The sequence below is a fragment of the Triturus cristatus genome, chromosome 7 (genome assembly GCF_964204655.1).
Source record: "Triturus cristatus chromosome 7, aTriCri1.1, whole genome shotgun sequence".
Lineage (NCBI taxonomy): Eukaryota > Metazoa > Chordata > Amphibia > Caudata > Salamandridae > Triturus > Triturus cristatus.
In genome coordinates this window covers 1,284,661,672-1,284,673,901 of record NC_140590.1, presented here as the reverse complement: position 1 = coordinate 1,284,673,901, position 12,230 = coordinate 1,284,661,672, and positions in this window count along the sequence as shown.

The following is a 12,230-nucleotide window of genomic DNA, read 5'->3' as shown; positions in this document are numbered from 1 at the left end:
TCCTATTAACCAATTTTCGCCTGATTCATCCCCAGAGTGTATACAGGCATTCCATTCACAACCGTGGGTGACTTCAAAATACCCATCCCCCATATCTGACCACTCTGATGCTAGCAATGGCTTAAGGCCAATGAGGGTGGAGATGACCATCCCACTCCTACAAGATAATGGCACATCAATGTCTGGTGACCAGTCACATATCCCAGACAACTGTGCAGGCCCTTCTAGGCTGCAGGTACTTTCATGGAACATTGCAGGTCTCACCACCAAATTGGACAACCCAGAGTGGGGGGGGGGGGGGGGGGCATTCATAGAACAACATGAGATCTGTATGTTTCAGGAAACCTGGGCTCGGGTGGACATGCATAGATTAGGCTATGAGGCATTTAGCATAGCGGCCATCCCTGGGGGTAGGGGAAGGCCCTCAGGGGGACTTCGTACCTGGGTCGACGTGCATTAGGGCTTTGTAGTGAAACAGATAGAGACATCCTCATGTGACATTCTTTGTATCTTTCTGATCTTTCCCACAAAGATCAGTATTGCCCTGATAAATGTCTATTCCTGGCCGGGTGGCCACAGCCAAGAGGCAACAACTCTTGATCAACTAACCGCCTTTCTGCTCACCATTCCTGACAACTTTTGGGTGATTCTAGGTGGTGATTTCAACTGCCAGTTTGAGCCACTGAATGGCCTGATTGCAGGTAACCTCAGCGATGAGGATCTACATTGGGCTATTCCAGAGACAAATATTTCACCAACTCGGGCATGGACTCCACTTGTGAAGCAGAGGAATACCCTCACATTGAATCACTCATTTGGAGCGTGTAATGGCCGCACAACATCTGACACACCGGAGAATTACACTTTTAATAGACCGGTACATGCCTCTATTATCGACTACATTTTGGTAGAACAAATTCTTGGCATAGGGTGTTAGATTTCAAGATCGTGTCCGGTTATGATAGTGACCATTATGCTCCTTATCATAGAGGTGATTTCGCCCTGTGCTAAGAGTGTATCTGAAACACAAGCACCACTCGACCCCAGACTAACACTGACCAATGGCAGGAGGAGAGTTCGATGGGGGGAATTCTGCCAATCTCAAGATAATCTGGCCTCTCTATACCAAACGTTCATCTCATTTCTTATAGCCGCAAACCAATTCACTTTAACCGGTGGCATTCCTACTTCTCTTTCTAAAATCTTTGATAATCACCAAAATCTAGTATTTACTATGGCTAATATTTTTATCCCAACAAAAGAATAAGGGTGAATAGAAGGTCACAACATCATTGGTATAGTGATAGCCACCGTATGGCCAAGTCAGATCTCATCGCTGCTATAAAACATAAGAATAGGGTGTTAATAAGAGAAAAAAGGGCAGCACACAAAAGCACCATCGAAAAGGCGAAAAGAAGATCGGAATGTCATAAATGGGACACCCTGAGAAGCGCCTTAAGTACTCATGATATCAGGTCCTTTTGGAATGTGGTAAAGTCAGGTTCCTCAGAAGGAAAACCGGCCATAGAACCCAATATAGGGGCATATGTTTGGAAGACTCACTTTGAATCCTTATATCCAAGGACAGAGGACGAGAATGAGCCAGCTGTTAATGAGCTTTCCCCCCGAGCCAATTTGTCTTTATGTCCCTATGATCTCCCTTAAGGACAAAACTAATGCACTGAGCAGGGTAGCACCATCCAAGGCTCCAGGGTTAGATAAGATCCCCGGGGACCTCTTCTGTAGTGAACCTACCATTTGGGCCCCTACCTGTGGTCTTTGTTTAATGCTATCCTGCAGGGAATGTCAATCCCTACCTCCTGGGCGGGGACAGAAATTATACCAATCTAAAAAAGAGATCTCCACTCCTCCCTGTTAACTATCGACCTATCAGCCTCATTGACGTAAGCCAAAAAATATTTACCCTCGTACTGTTAGGGTAGCTGCAGAGCTGGATGGAGGAGCACAATGTTCCTCGTCCCCTCCAAGCCGGGTTTAGACCGAAGATGTCTACAATAGACCACATTTTTAGGTTACAATTACTACATTGGAAATCAGTGTGCATAGAGGGTGGCAGTCTCTATTTAATATTTGTGGACCTAAAATCTGCATTCGAACTGGTACAGAGGGACAAGTTGTGGGCAATTTTACTGGATATGGGGGTTCTAGCATACCTTTGCCACCAGCTGAAATGATTACATGAGGGCAATTTAGCCCAAATTAGGTATGGCAAAAACGGCAAACTCACTGCCCCCATACCAGTAGAAAGAGGCGTACGCCAAGGCTGCGTCCTGGCCCGACCCTTTTTTGACTCTTTATTAATGGTTTAGTTGAGTTGTTGATTGCAGGGAAGGATATTGATGCCCCTAAGCTGGCGAACCATAAAATACCAGCCATTATGTTTGCCGACGACACCCTTCTACTCTCAAAGTCACCCATGGGAATTCAGAGGGCCCTAGACATTTTTTATGCTTTTTGTAAAAATACGGGGCTGGAGATCAACCTACAGAAAACCAAATACATGGTATTTAATGCAAGTAAAAGCACCCGGCCAAATCCCAGCTTAGATGGGAAACCCCTGGAGAGGGTGTCCGTTTTTTAATATCTTGGTATTGCGCTCACCTTAAAAATGGACTGGGGTGCACAAACTAAGAAAGCAAGTCTAAAGCTGCACCAGATAACGGGGGGACTGATAAAGGTATATAGGAGCTGTACCCGCAAATTTGTTGGGTGGGCAGTGGAAATTTATAAAGCCCAAGCCAGGGGTGCCGCCCTGTATGGAGCTGAAATCTGGGGGTCACTGTATGGCTCTAAATGGAGAATTGAGAACTTTTTTGCCAGGTAATTAGTGGGTCTTACCCCAAGCTCCCCACTTACACCGCTTCGCATGGACCTTGGGATTAGACCAATTGCAGATGAAGCTGCTCTTAGACCTCTTCTATTTGGCTGCAAACAGGGAAAAGCTGAGTGATGTATTGAGCTTACAGGGTGCAGGTAAACTACCATGGCTGGCTTTTATTAAGAACATTTTTGTGACCATGGGTAGGGGCAACTTGTGGAACAATGCAGAAGAAGGACCTGATAGAGAGCGATAGGGAGTACAAACTTGTCCAGATACAGGGGAGATCTATGCCTGATTCACTGACTATGGGGTTTTTAGAAGTAAAAGATTGGTACAGACTAGAGCCTGCCCTGTATGATATCCAGCCGGTCCTTGCCAAGAAGTTATATTTGCAGTTCAGGCATGGGGTGCTCCCGTTGCATGCTTTTACAAATAAGTGGACAGGTACATCCAAATAGGGTAGTCCGGCCTGTAGCAATGCGGCGGGGATGAAATATCATGTAATATTCTTCTGTCAAGGATGTAAGAAGGCGAGAAATCAATGGCTTTTAGAGGTATGTAGAAATATGGGAACCAGCCACTGCGCTGAGGTTTTTAGGATATTAAAATATGACACTCACATGCCCATTGTGTATTCAATATCACGTTTTTTATTCTCTATGTGGTGTACACGTAGAGCAATCCTAAAGATGAGCCTATAGGTTTTGCCAGTCTATTACTACATATTTTACAAACCGGATCTCAGTCTTCTATTAACGTGAATGAAAGTATTTTATGATTTTTAAATGACTATTTTTGATCATAATGTGCTGCATACATAGTTTTTATATTTTTCTATGTGTTTACCCTTTTGAACGCTACTGGGTGAGGGCTGCTATGTTAGCATCATGAACCCCGGTTTTTGAAAACTGTAAAGGCTTTTATGCTATGTATTTCACACGCACTTTATTGAATCATATATCTATAGGTTATTTATAGGTTAATTTCTGGACCCCTGAGGCTGGCTTGCGGGGCCTCCGAGTGTTTCATGTATTACTACAGTAATGCACATTCACATTTTGTGTAATTCTGTGCTCCACATAGAGCAATTATTCTATTTAACTGAATGAAATGTATTATATTTGTATCCGTGCTTTTATGCCATATAGGCCGAAATAAAGATTTTTTATGATGATGATTAAATCACGACATTCATTTGGACTTTGTCCCAAAATATAATTGAATATTAATGGCTGCTATATACAATTTATCAGAGACAGTGGTGCGTCGATAAATATCATGCCAGACGAAAAGTACCATGAACTGTCTCCATTGCTCTTTCTCACCCCATCAAAAAACAAAGTATACGCAGAGGGCAGCCTCAACATCATTGTAAAGTCAAGGTTCATTTACAGTGACTATGAAACATAAAAAGACGGATGTACAAACCCCAATCCGTGTTCTTCAGAGCACTTTGTCGAGTGCATGTTCGCTCAGCTTCAGCATTGCTGCTGACATGGGACTAATTTCTGTGGTTTACAATATCAATGCTCATCAAGCCATAGTAAATCAGTTTCCTTCATTGTTTCATGGATTAGGAACATTTAAGACAATGAAAATGCAGCTCAACATTCATGCCGAAATGCATTTCATTTACTATAGGATTGTTGAGAAAAAAAACATGATATCATTGAGCGCACTACCGGTGCAGTGCTATAGGGGCCACCGATAGTGGTGGTACCCGAAAAGAACAGTGGAGGATCTGTGCGAATCTGTGTTGACATGCATCAAGCAAACAAGGCATTCAAAAGAAAACGACACCCGGGTCCGCACATTGCTAATATGATTAACCAGTTGAATGCGCCAAAGTCTTTCGAGCCTTGATCTGAATAAAGAATATCATCAGTTCGAACTGGAAAAAAATTCAGGTACACTACGACCTTTTCAGCTCATGTTGGTTTGTTCAGATACAAAAGATTGAGTTTCGGAGTCTCTTCAGCTGCCAAACGATCTCAAGATATAATCAGTCGCATTATACAGCCTGTCAGGCATTGTTTCAATTAACAATTAAGAAAGTCCACCCTTCCACCGAGTTACAGTTCTAATTTGGGTTTTGCCCTATCACCTCTAGCCCATAAATGTATACACAGTGGTAACTCTATCATTATTCAATAAACCATGGAGAAATTACAAACAAAATCAGAATAATATCCAAGGGGCAAATAAATAATGAAGACATACAGAAATTATTGGCCCTAAAGAAAAAAATTCAAAGAATGTAATTGCATTGTCACTTCATGTGAGAGTACTTTAGAGCAGGAGTGATCCAACAAAGTCTGAGAGTGAGAAATATTACAGGACTATTTGTCCCAGTTAGAAAACTCCTGGAGCGCTGGTCTATGATTGCTAACCGTTGCTTCAGGGATTTAGGATGCTAATTGTTAAAACAGCAAAAGAATTAGTCCAATCACTGCTCAGTGAAATGCAAGAATTAGAAGATAAGATCAAAAGCACACATGCCTTAGTGGAAGCAAAGAAGAACATAGAAGAAGTAGAAAAAGAGATGGCGTCCTATACAGACTAGTAAAAAAATGGAAAAACAATAAACTTAAAACAGATAAACGCTATGCGACAAAAGAAAAACATATCCTTACCTGGCAGAAAATTACTATAACCAGGGTGAGTATCAAGAAGGTGATCAATAAAAATCTATGCAACCTAATTGGAAAATAATCACATTTTCGAATACTTCAGATTCAGAAAATGAGGGAAACTCTAATCAATATGGTCAGAGAGGTAATAGAATGGCATTCAGAGGACAAACCACTGGCCAACCTGTTTTAGCCAGACGCACCAACCGGAGAGGTCAATGGCGACCACAATATCAACCTCGATATCGGTGCAATTACCAACAGGATCCCAACCAAATTTTTGGTCATAAGGAATGCCCAATACTGGAGAGATTAACAGAGATACCTCTTTTCAATCTCTCCTCAGCCTCTATTAAATCCTCTACTCATTGCCTCCTTGCCAAAGTTCGGTCTTATGTTCCACACATAAAAGTTAACACTTTTGAATCGTTGACTGATCTTATGGCCTTCTTCAGAAAGACCAGATTACGGGCCTTCTTCAGCTGCACTGAAGTTCCTACTCAGTTATTGTCAACAAATCTGGTCTAGCCCCACCATCTACTTTTACCCCAATTCTACGCAAAAATTGCTTTTCCGAATGTAGCAAACCCAATTTTGCGATTTGGTAACCTGTTACCGAATCACAAAATGGGTTTATGATTCAGTATTAGGAAGGGGCATGTTTAGGGCGTCCCTTCCTAATACCGAATCGCATCAGTATGTATGAATGCTTTGTGACCGCAATTGCAGTCACAAAACATTCGCATTTTACCACCTACTTCAGTAGGTGGTAACCCATTTGCAAATGGGAAGGGGTCCCCAAGGGACTCCATCCCCCTTGTGAATGCTTGTAAAACCATTTCTAAGAGCATGCAGTGGTCCCATAGACCACTGCCTGCTTTTAAAACATGAAAAGAAAACTTTGAATTTTTCTTTTTGTAAAGCATCTTGTTTTCCTTTAAAGAAAACGGGCTGCTTTACAAAAAAAAAAGATTCCTGTATTTAAAAGCAGTCACGGACATGTTGGTCTGCTGATCTCAGCAGGTCACCATCCCTGTGATTTTTGCAATTCCTAGGGGCCGCAAATTGTGACCTACCTCATTAATATTCATGAGGTATGACATTTCTGTCCCCTAGGAATCACAAAAGGTGTACTATGCACCTTCATTAATTAATTTATTTATTTAAGTATTTAGATAGCGCACTTCTACCCGAGGGCATCTAGGCGCTTGAAGAATCAGCACACAGTGTACACTAAATGTCATATTTCCAGTCTTACGCGGGGTTACAGAGTAAAGAGCCATGTCTTTAGACCCTTCCTAAAGTATAGCAAATCAGAGGCATCCCTCAAATAGAATGGTAGCTTATTCCACCATCTTGTAGTAATGCTGAAGAAACTTTTACCCCCCCATCTCTGAAGACGGAACGTGGGCTCGGCAATTAACTTCAGTGAAGTCGACCGAAGTGTTCGTCCTGGGAAATGCCATTTAAAGCGCTTTATCAGGTAGCTGGGACCTGAATTTTGTAATGCTTTAAAGGCAATGCATAAGGCTTTAAACCTTATGCGCTTCTCCATAGGTAGCCAGTGCAGAGTGTTGAGGGCATGTTTAGCTGATGTATATTTGGCTAATCCAAAGAGCAGTCTTGCGGCAGAGTTCTGAAGTACCTGTAGCTTAGCTACAACCGACCAGAAGCCCATTGCAGTAATCGAGTTTTGATAACACCAGGGCTGACACCAAAGTTTTCTGTAGGTTTGTTGGATTAAAAGGGAGCACTTTCCTTAGGATTTTGAAGGTGTAATAAATAGAAGTAGTGAGCATTTTACATTGCATTTTGCGATTTTCTTAATTGTGAATCCTTGTGATTCTCAATTAGGTCATCGCAAAATGCTATCTACATACATCTGGCTCTTTATTCCTAAAGCTCCATACAATCTAGACCAACATGAATTGGCAGCTCTGATGGAACTAAAACAGAACAAGTCCATCACTATAAAAAACTGTGACAAAGGAGGTGGATCATTGTTATGGACACTACCACCTAAGTGTCCAAGATGAAAGAACTATTACAAGACGAGCTTATTATATCCCAGTCACCTAGGATCCTACCGTTGAGTCAAGACCAACATTGAATGCCTCCCTTCTGCTACGGCCGCATGTCTCCAGGATTTCTTCCTATGTGGATGGCACCAGAGAGATTATAAACATTGGAGAAGGTCTGAAATACAATGCAGAGAGTGATACTTTAGTCACGTTAGATATTGAGGCATTGTACAGTAACATCCCGCAGCAGGGAGCGATGAAGGCAGTACATTGGTTCATAGAGGAATTTCAAGTTCATTGTTTGACCCCTTTCATCATTGACTGTCTCAAACTTGTACTCAAAGAGAATACCTTTGAGTTCAATGGCCAGTCATTCAAACAAATAAAAGGTGTCACCATGGGGGCATCTTCTGCCCCAACCATAGGCAACATCTTTATAGAAATATTTGAAGACACCTTTATCTATAATGAAATTGCTCAGTCTTTTTAATCAGTGACCATATGGAGTAGATATATTGTCGAAATTTTCTTTATATGGACAGGCCATCCTGATAGCCTCCTTGAGTTTATATCGTGGATAAATCTATGCAATGAAAATTTGCTTTTCACATCGAGCACTTGCTCAGAACAGGTTGAATTTTAGGACATCACCATAAAACATCAAGATGGAAAGTTAATGGTAGACCTATCTTCAAAATCTACAGCAAGAAACACCCTCTTCCATTTTAACAGCTTTCATCCTCAGTCACAGATATGTAGTGTACCCTCTGGTCAATTTCTCAGGCTATGTCGTAACTGCAACAACATTCAAGGCTGTGATCGTCAAGCTCTAGATCTGAGGGAGAAATTTATTTCTAGAGTCTACACCAGACAACTCGGGCGTGACTCATACAAAAGAGCATGTTACTATGACTGTGAACACTTGATACACACGCAACAACCTAAAGGTGTTCCCAAGCTGGTTTTTGTATCAAAACATTCAGTACTCAAAGATCAAATATGTCAAATTATTTCTGCTAACTGGCTAATTCTTAACCCAGAGAGAGAAAAAGATCAACTGATACCAAGACCCATGTTTGTCCATCAGAGGAATAAGAACTTAAAAGATCACATAGTTCTGTCAAGAATGACATCACCAAATGGCTTTATCCAAAAAACTATCGATGGTAGCAAGCCCATAACTGGTAATTTCAAATGCACGACATGCAAAGCATGCAATACCGCCTTGGAAACTGCAACACTCAATTTTAATGGGTATGAGTGTGATTTAAAAACCTTCACCAATTGCAAAACTAAAAACGTGATATGTTCACTCATCTGCCCATGCCAAATGGGCTATGTTGGTGAAACTTCATGGTCATTCTGCACTAGAATTACTGAACACAGGTCAGCTACACATACTAGAAAATTAGCAGCACTTTTGGTTAAACACTATCTAGATCTTGACCACACATTGGAAGACGTAAGATGGATCATTTTAGAGAAGGTGGAAACTAGACCAAGTATCAATAGCGATGAGATTCGCAAACGTAGAGAGGTTTTTTGGATTTTCTCCCTGAATACTTTCAGGCAAGGCTTGAAGAATGATATCCCCTGGGACCAGGCAATATGTTATAATACTTGATGCAAGCCCAATCCCTGCTACTTAAGGTTATAATTCAATACATATCATGATACCTTACACGTACAGGGCTCAGGGATAGATTAACATTCACTGCTCCATTCTCTCCCCACATTGTCTTCTGCATAGTGAGCCTTCTTATAACCTTGCTCTAGGTCTGGCTTTAAGAATGAGCCACAAGACCCCATCTCCTTGAGGATATTGAAGGAAGAATATCTTATTTACGATCCTTTCCATCAGAAGAGATAACACATACAGATATATGTTTGATACACCTGCTAATGTCATTTTGCTAGCAAGTGACATTATAGTATCTTTTCATAGCCACTCAATTGTAAGTGACTATATTTTGACTCGATAACCTGTTGAACCATACACTTTTTCAAAATATTGGTTCCTCTTACCACTGACAGTGTATTTCATAATACATTAATTAGCCCTAGATTATGTTGTACTATACCATTCGCGATGATCCATGTACATCACACTTTCTAATTAAAGATCAATTTTTGATTTTTAGGTATCAGTAGAATTGTGACAATTGTTTGATTTGTTCATTTTATATGTATTTTTCATCATGTATAATGTATTCATATTGCTCAGATACCACTTCAAGGTGTCGCCTGTTACGCCATTATCGTACGCTCACACTTTAGCTTGTGACATCATCAGGCTATTCAAATATACGCGGAGTATTTCCGGGACTTATTCTCAGACCACTTCCACGCCTATTAGCGGGGTTCCTGTTCATCAACAGGCTTGTGCCTGTAATTCGTGCCAGTATACGACTTTCACGGTCTGGCGTTTATCTGCGTCAAGCCAAGCCAAATATCCTAAAAAGTATAGACCGCTGGAAGGTAAGGTTTATTCATCGTTTGAATGCGTGTAAAGCCTTGTCAATCAATACTGGTTACTTACAGTATGTTTCACATTTTTCTGTATACATATAGTGTGTTCTTACCTTGGATCCCTTGGGACTTTTACAGATCTAACCATGATGAAAATCTCTATATATTTTTGCGGCGTACCATAAGCAGGTGAGCACAACTTCTAAGATACTAATAATTATTGTTCAGTTACCTATATCCTAGCTTTCTAAACTTATCAAGGTTCTTCCATTCATCTTGTAGAACCTATGTGCAGTAAAGAATACATATGACCTCAGAGGCAGTGTGATCCTAATTACCAAATGAATAATAAGCATATTTTCATAGGGTAAGCATTCTGCCATATGTAATGACTTGCCCATTCTTGTTCAATTACGTTCTGCATCGTTTTTATATTCACAATGCCCTTTTTAAATTTAGGGTGCATTGACTACTATAATACGGATTATCTTCATTCTGAGACTTGCAAGTTTTAAAATCTGGAAGGTAAGTATTAGGATATTATAAGTCTGTCCTCATGATCACCTTTTACAAGTCTAGGTGAGGGACCAAGCACTGGGATCTGCATGATGATTCCTCTCACATAAATATGAATAATATCGAGAAATAATGAGAATGTGTCTGCACCGTTGCCATAGTATTAACATTCTGGCATGGTTCGATCATTAGGTTCATTGCACATCACCACCTGCATGTAACATTTTACATCATGGTACATAGGAGTCTTGGGCTTTGGTTGGCGGTTTCTTTCCTACACACAAACCGATTTCTAATCATTTACCTGTCTTTTGTAGAAATGTCAACAGTTGCTGAGGCACATACTAGTATATAATATTGTTTCTATAGTACACAGATACTAGATTGGACTGTTTATTTTGTGGCTACCTGATGAAGGCGGTTTGCTGAAACGCGCGTAGAATAATGAGCAATATATTAGTCAGGCCACTACTATGTAATCATTATTTCAATCATCAGCCTGCTGTATAATATATTTATAATGATTGTTCTAACTAGTGTGAAATACAGATGTGTAATTTTATGATTGTGTAAGGTTGGGAGAGTATGATTGGTAAATAAACTGTTTTAAAAAAAATCAAATACAATGATTATATATCTGTATAAAAAGATTGTATTATACATATATCTCTAGCTTCATTTTTATTATAATTATAAATAAGAATATATTTTTCTATTTGATGTACTTTTTGTATTTTTTTTCTGTCTGCCCTAGTATGTGCCTCAAGTTTTGTGACATTAATCATTAGTTGCCGGAGTCTTTCTTATTTGTTAATTATTTCCTCCCTGCCTTAGGCAAATATTTTTGTAGCAGAGGACCCTTTTTCTTTACATTAACGCATCCTTTCAAATTATATGCTAGTATTTGGGGCCACACAAAAGGATCATGATAGAACCCTCACACAATTGTGCTATCAACGTGCTGATGCAGGTCCTATGTTGAATATTGAAAAATTTGAATTTCACAAAACAAAACTAAATTTTTTTGGGCACATTTTCTTTGAAGGGGGAATGACTCCAGATCTAGTCAAAGTTCAGGCTTTGTCATCTACCTCCCCATCACAAGATGCAACCATGCTGCATTCTTTTCTTGGTATGGCGAGTTACTGTTCCAGGTACATTCGTGATTTTGTCACTGTGAGTGCCCCATTGAGAGAGTTAATGAAACTGAATGTTTCATTTCAATGGTCACAGGAGTGTGATCAAAGTTTCAAGATGATTAAGCATGCTATTGAAAAGGATGTATGTCGTTACAACGCACACTTTTACAACGCATGCACTTACAACGCATTTTTTACAACGCAACATCCACTACAACGCATTCCATTACATCGCATGACACTACAACGCATTTTTAAAAACTACCTTTACAACGCATTCCATTACATCGCATACTACCTTTACAACGCATACCATTACAACGCATAATATTAAATTGCATTTAAGGTAAGTATTAGATAGTATAGGGTTAAAAATTAGTATTCTAACTCCAGGGGGTGCAACAGTAGGGTAATTGTTGGATAGTATAGGGGTAAAAATTACTATTCTAACTCCAGGGGGTGCAACAGTAGGGAAAGTGTTGGATAGTATAGGGGTAAAAATTACTATTCTAACTCCAGGGGGTGCAACAGTAGGGAAAGTGTTGGATAGTATAGGGGTAAAAATTACTATTCTAACTCCAGGGGGTGCAACAGTAGGGTAAGTGTTGGATAG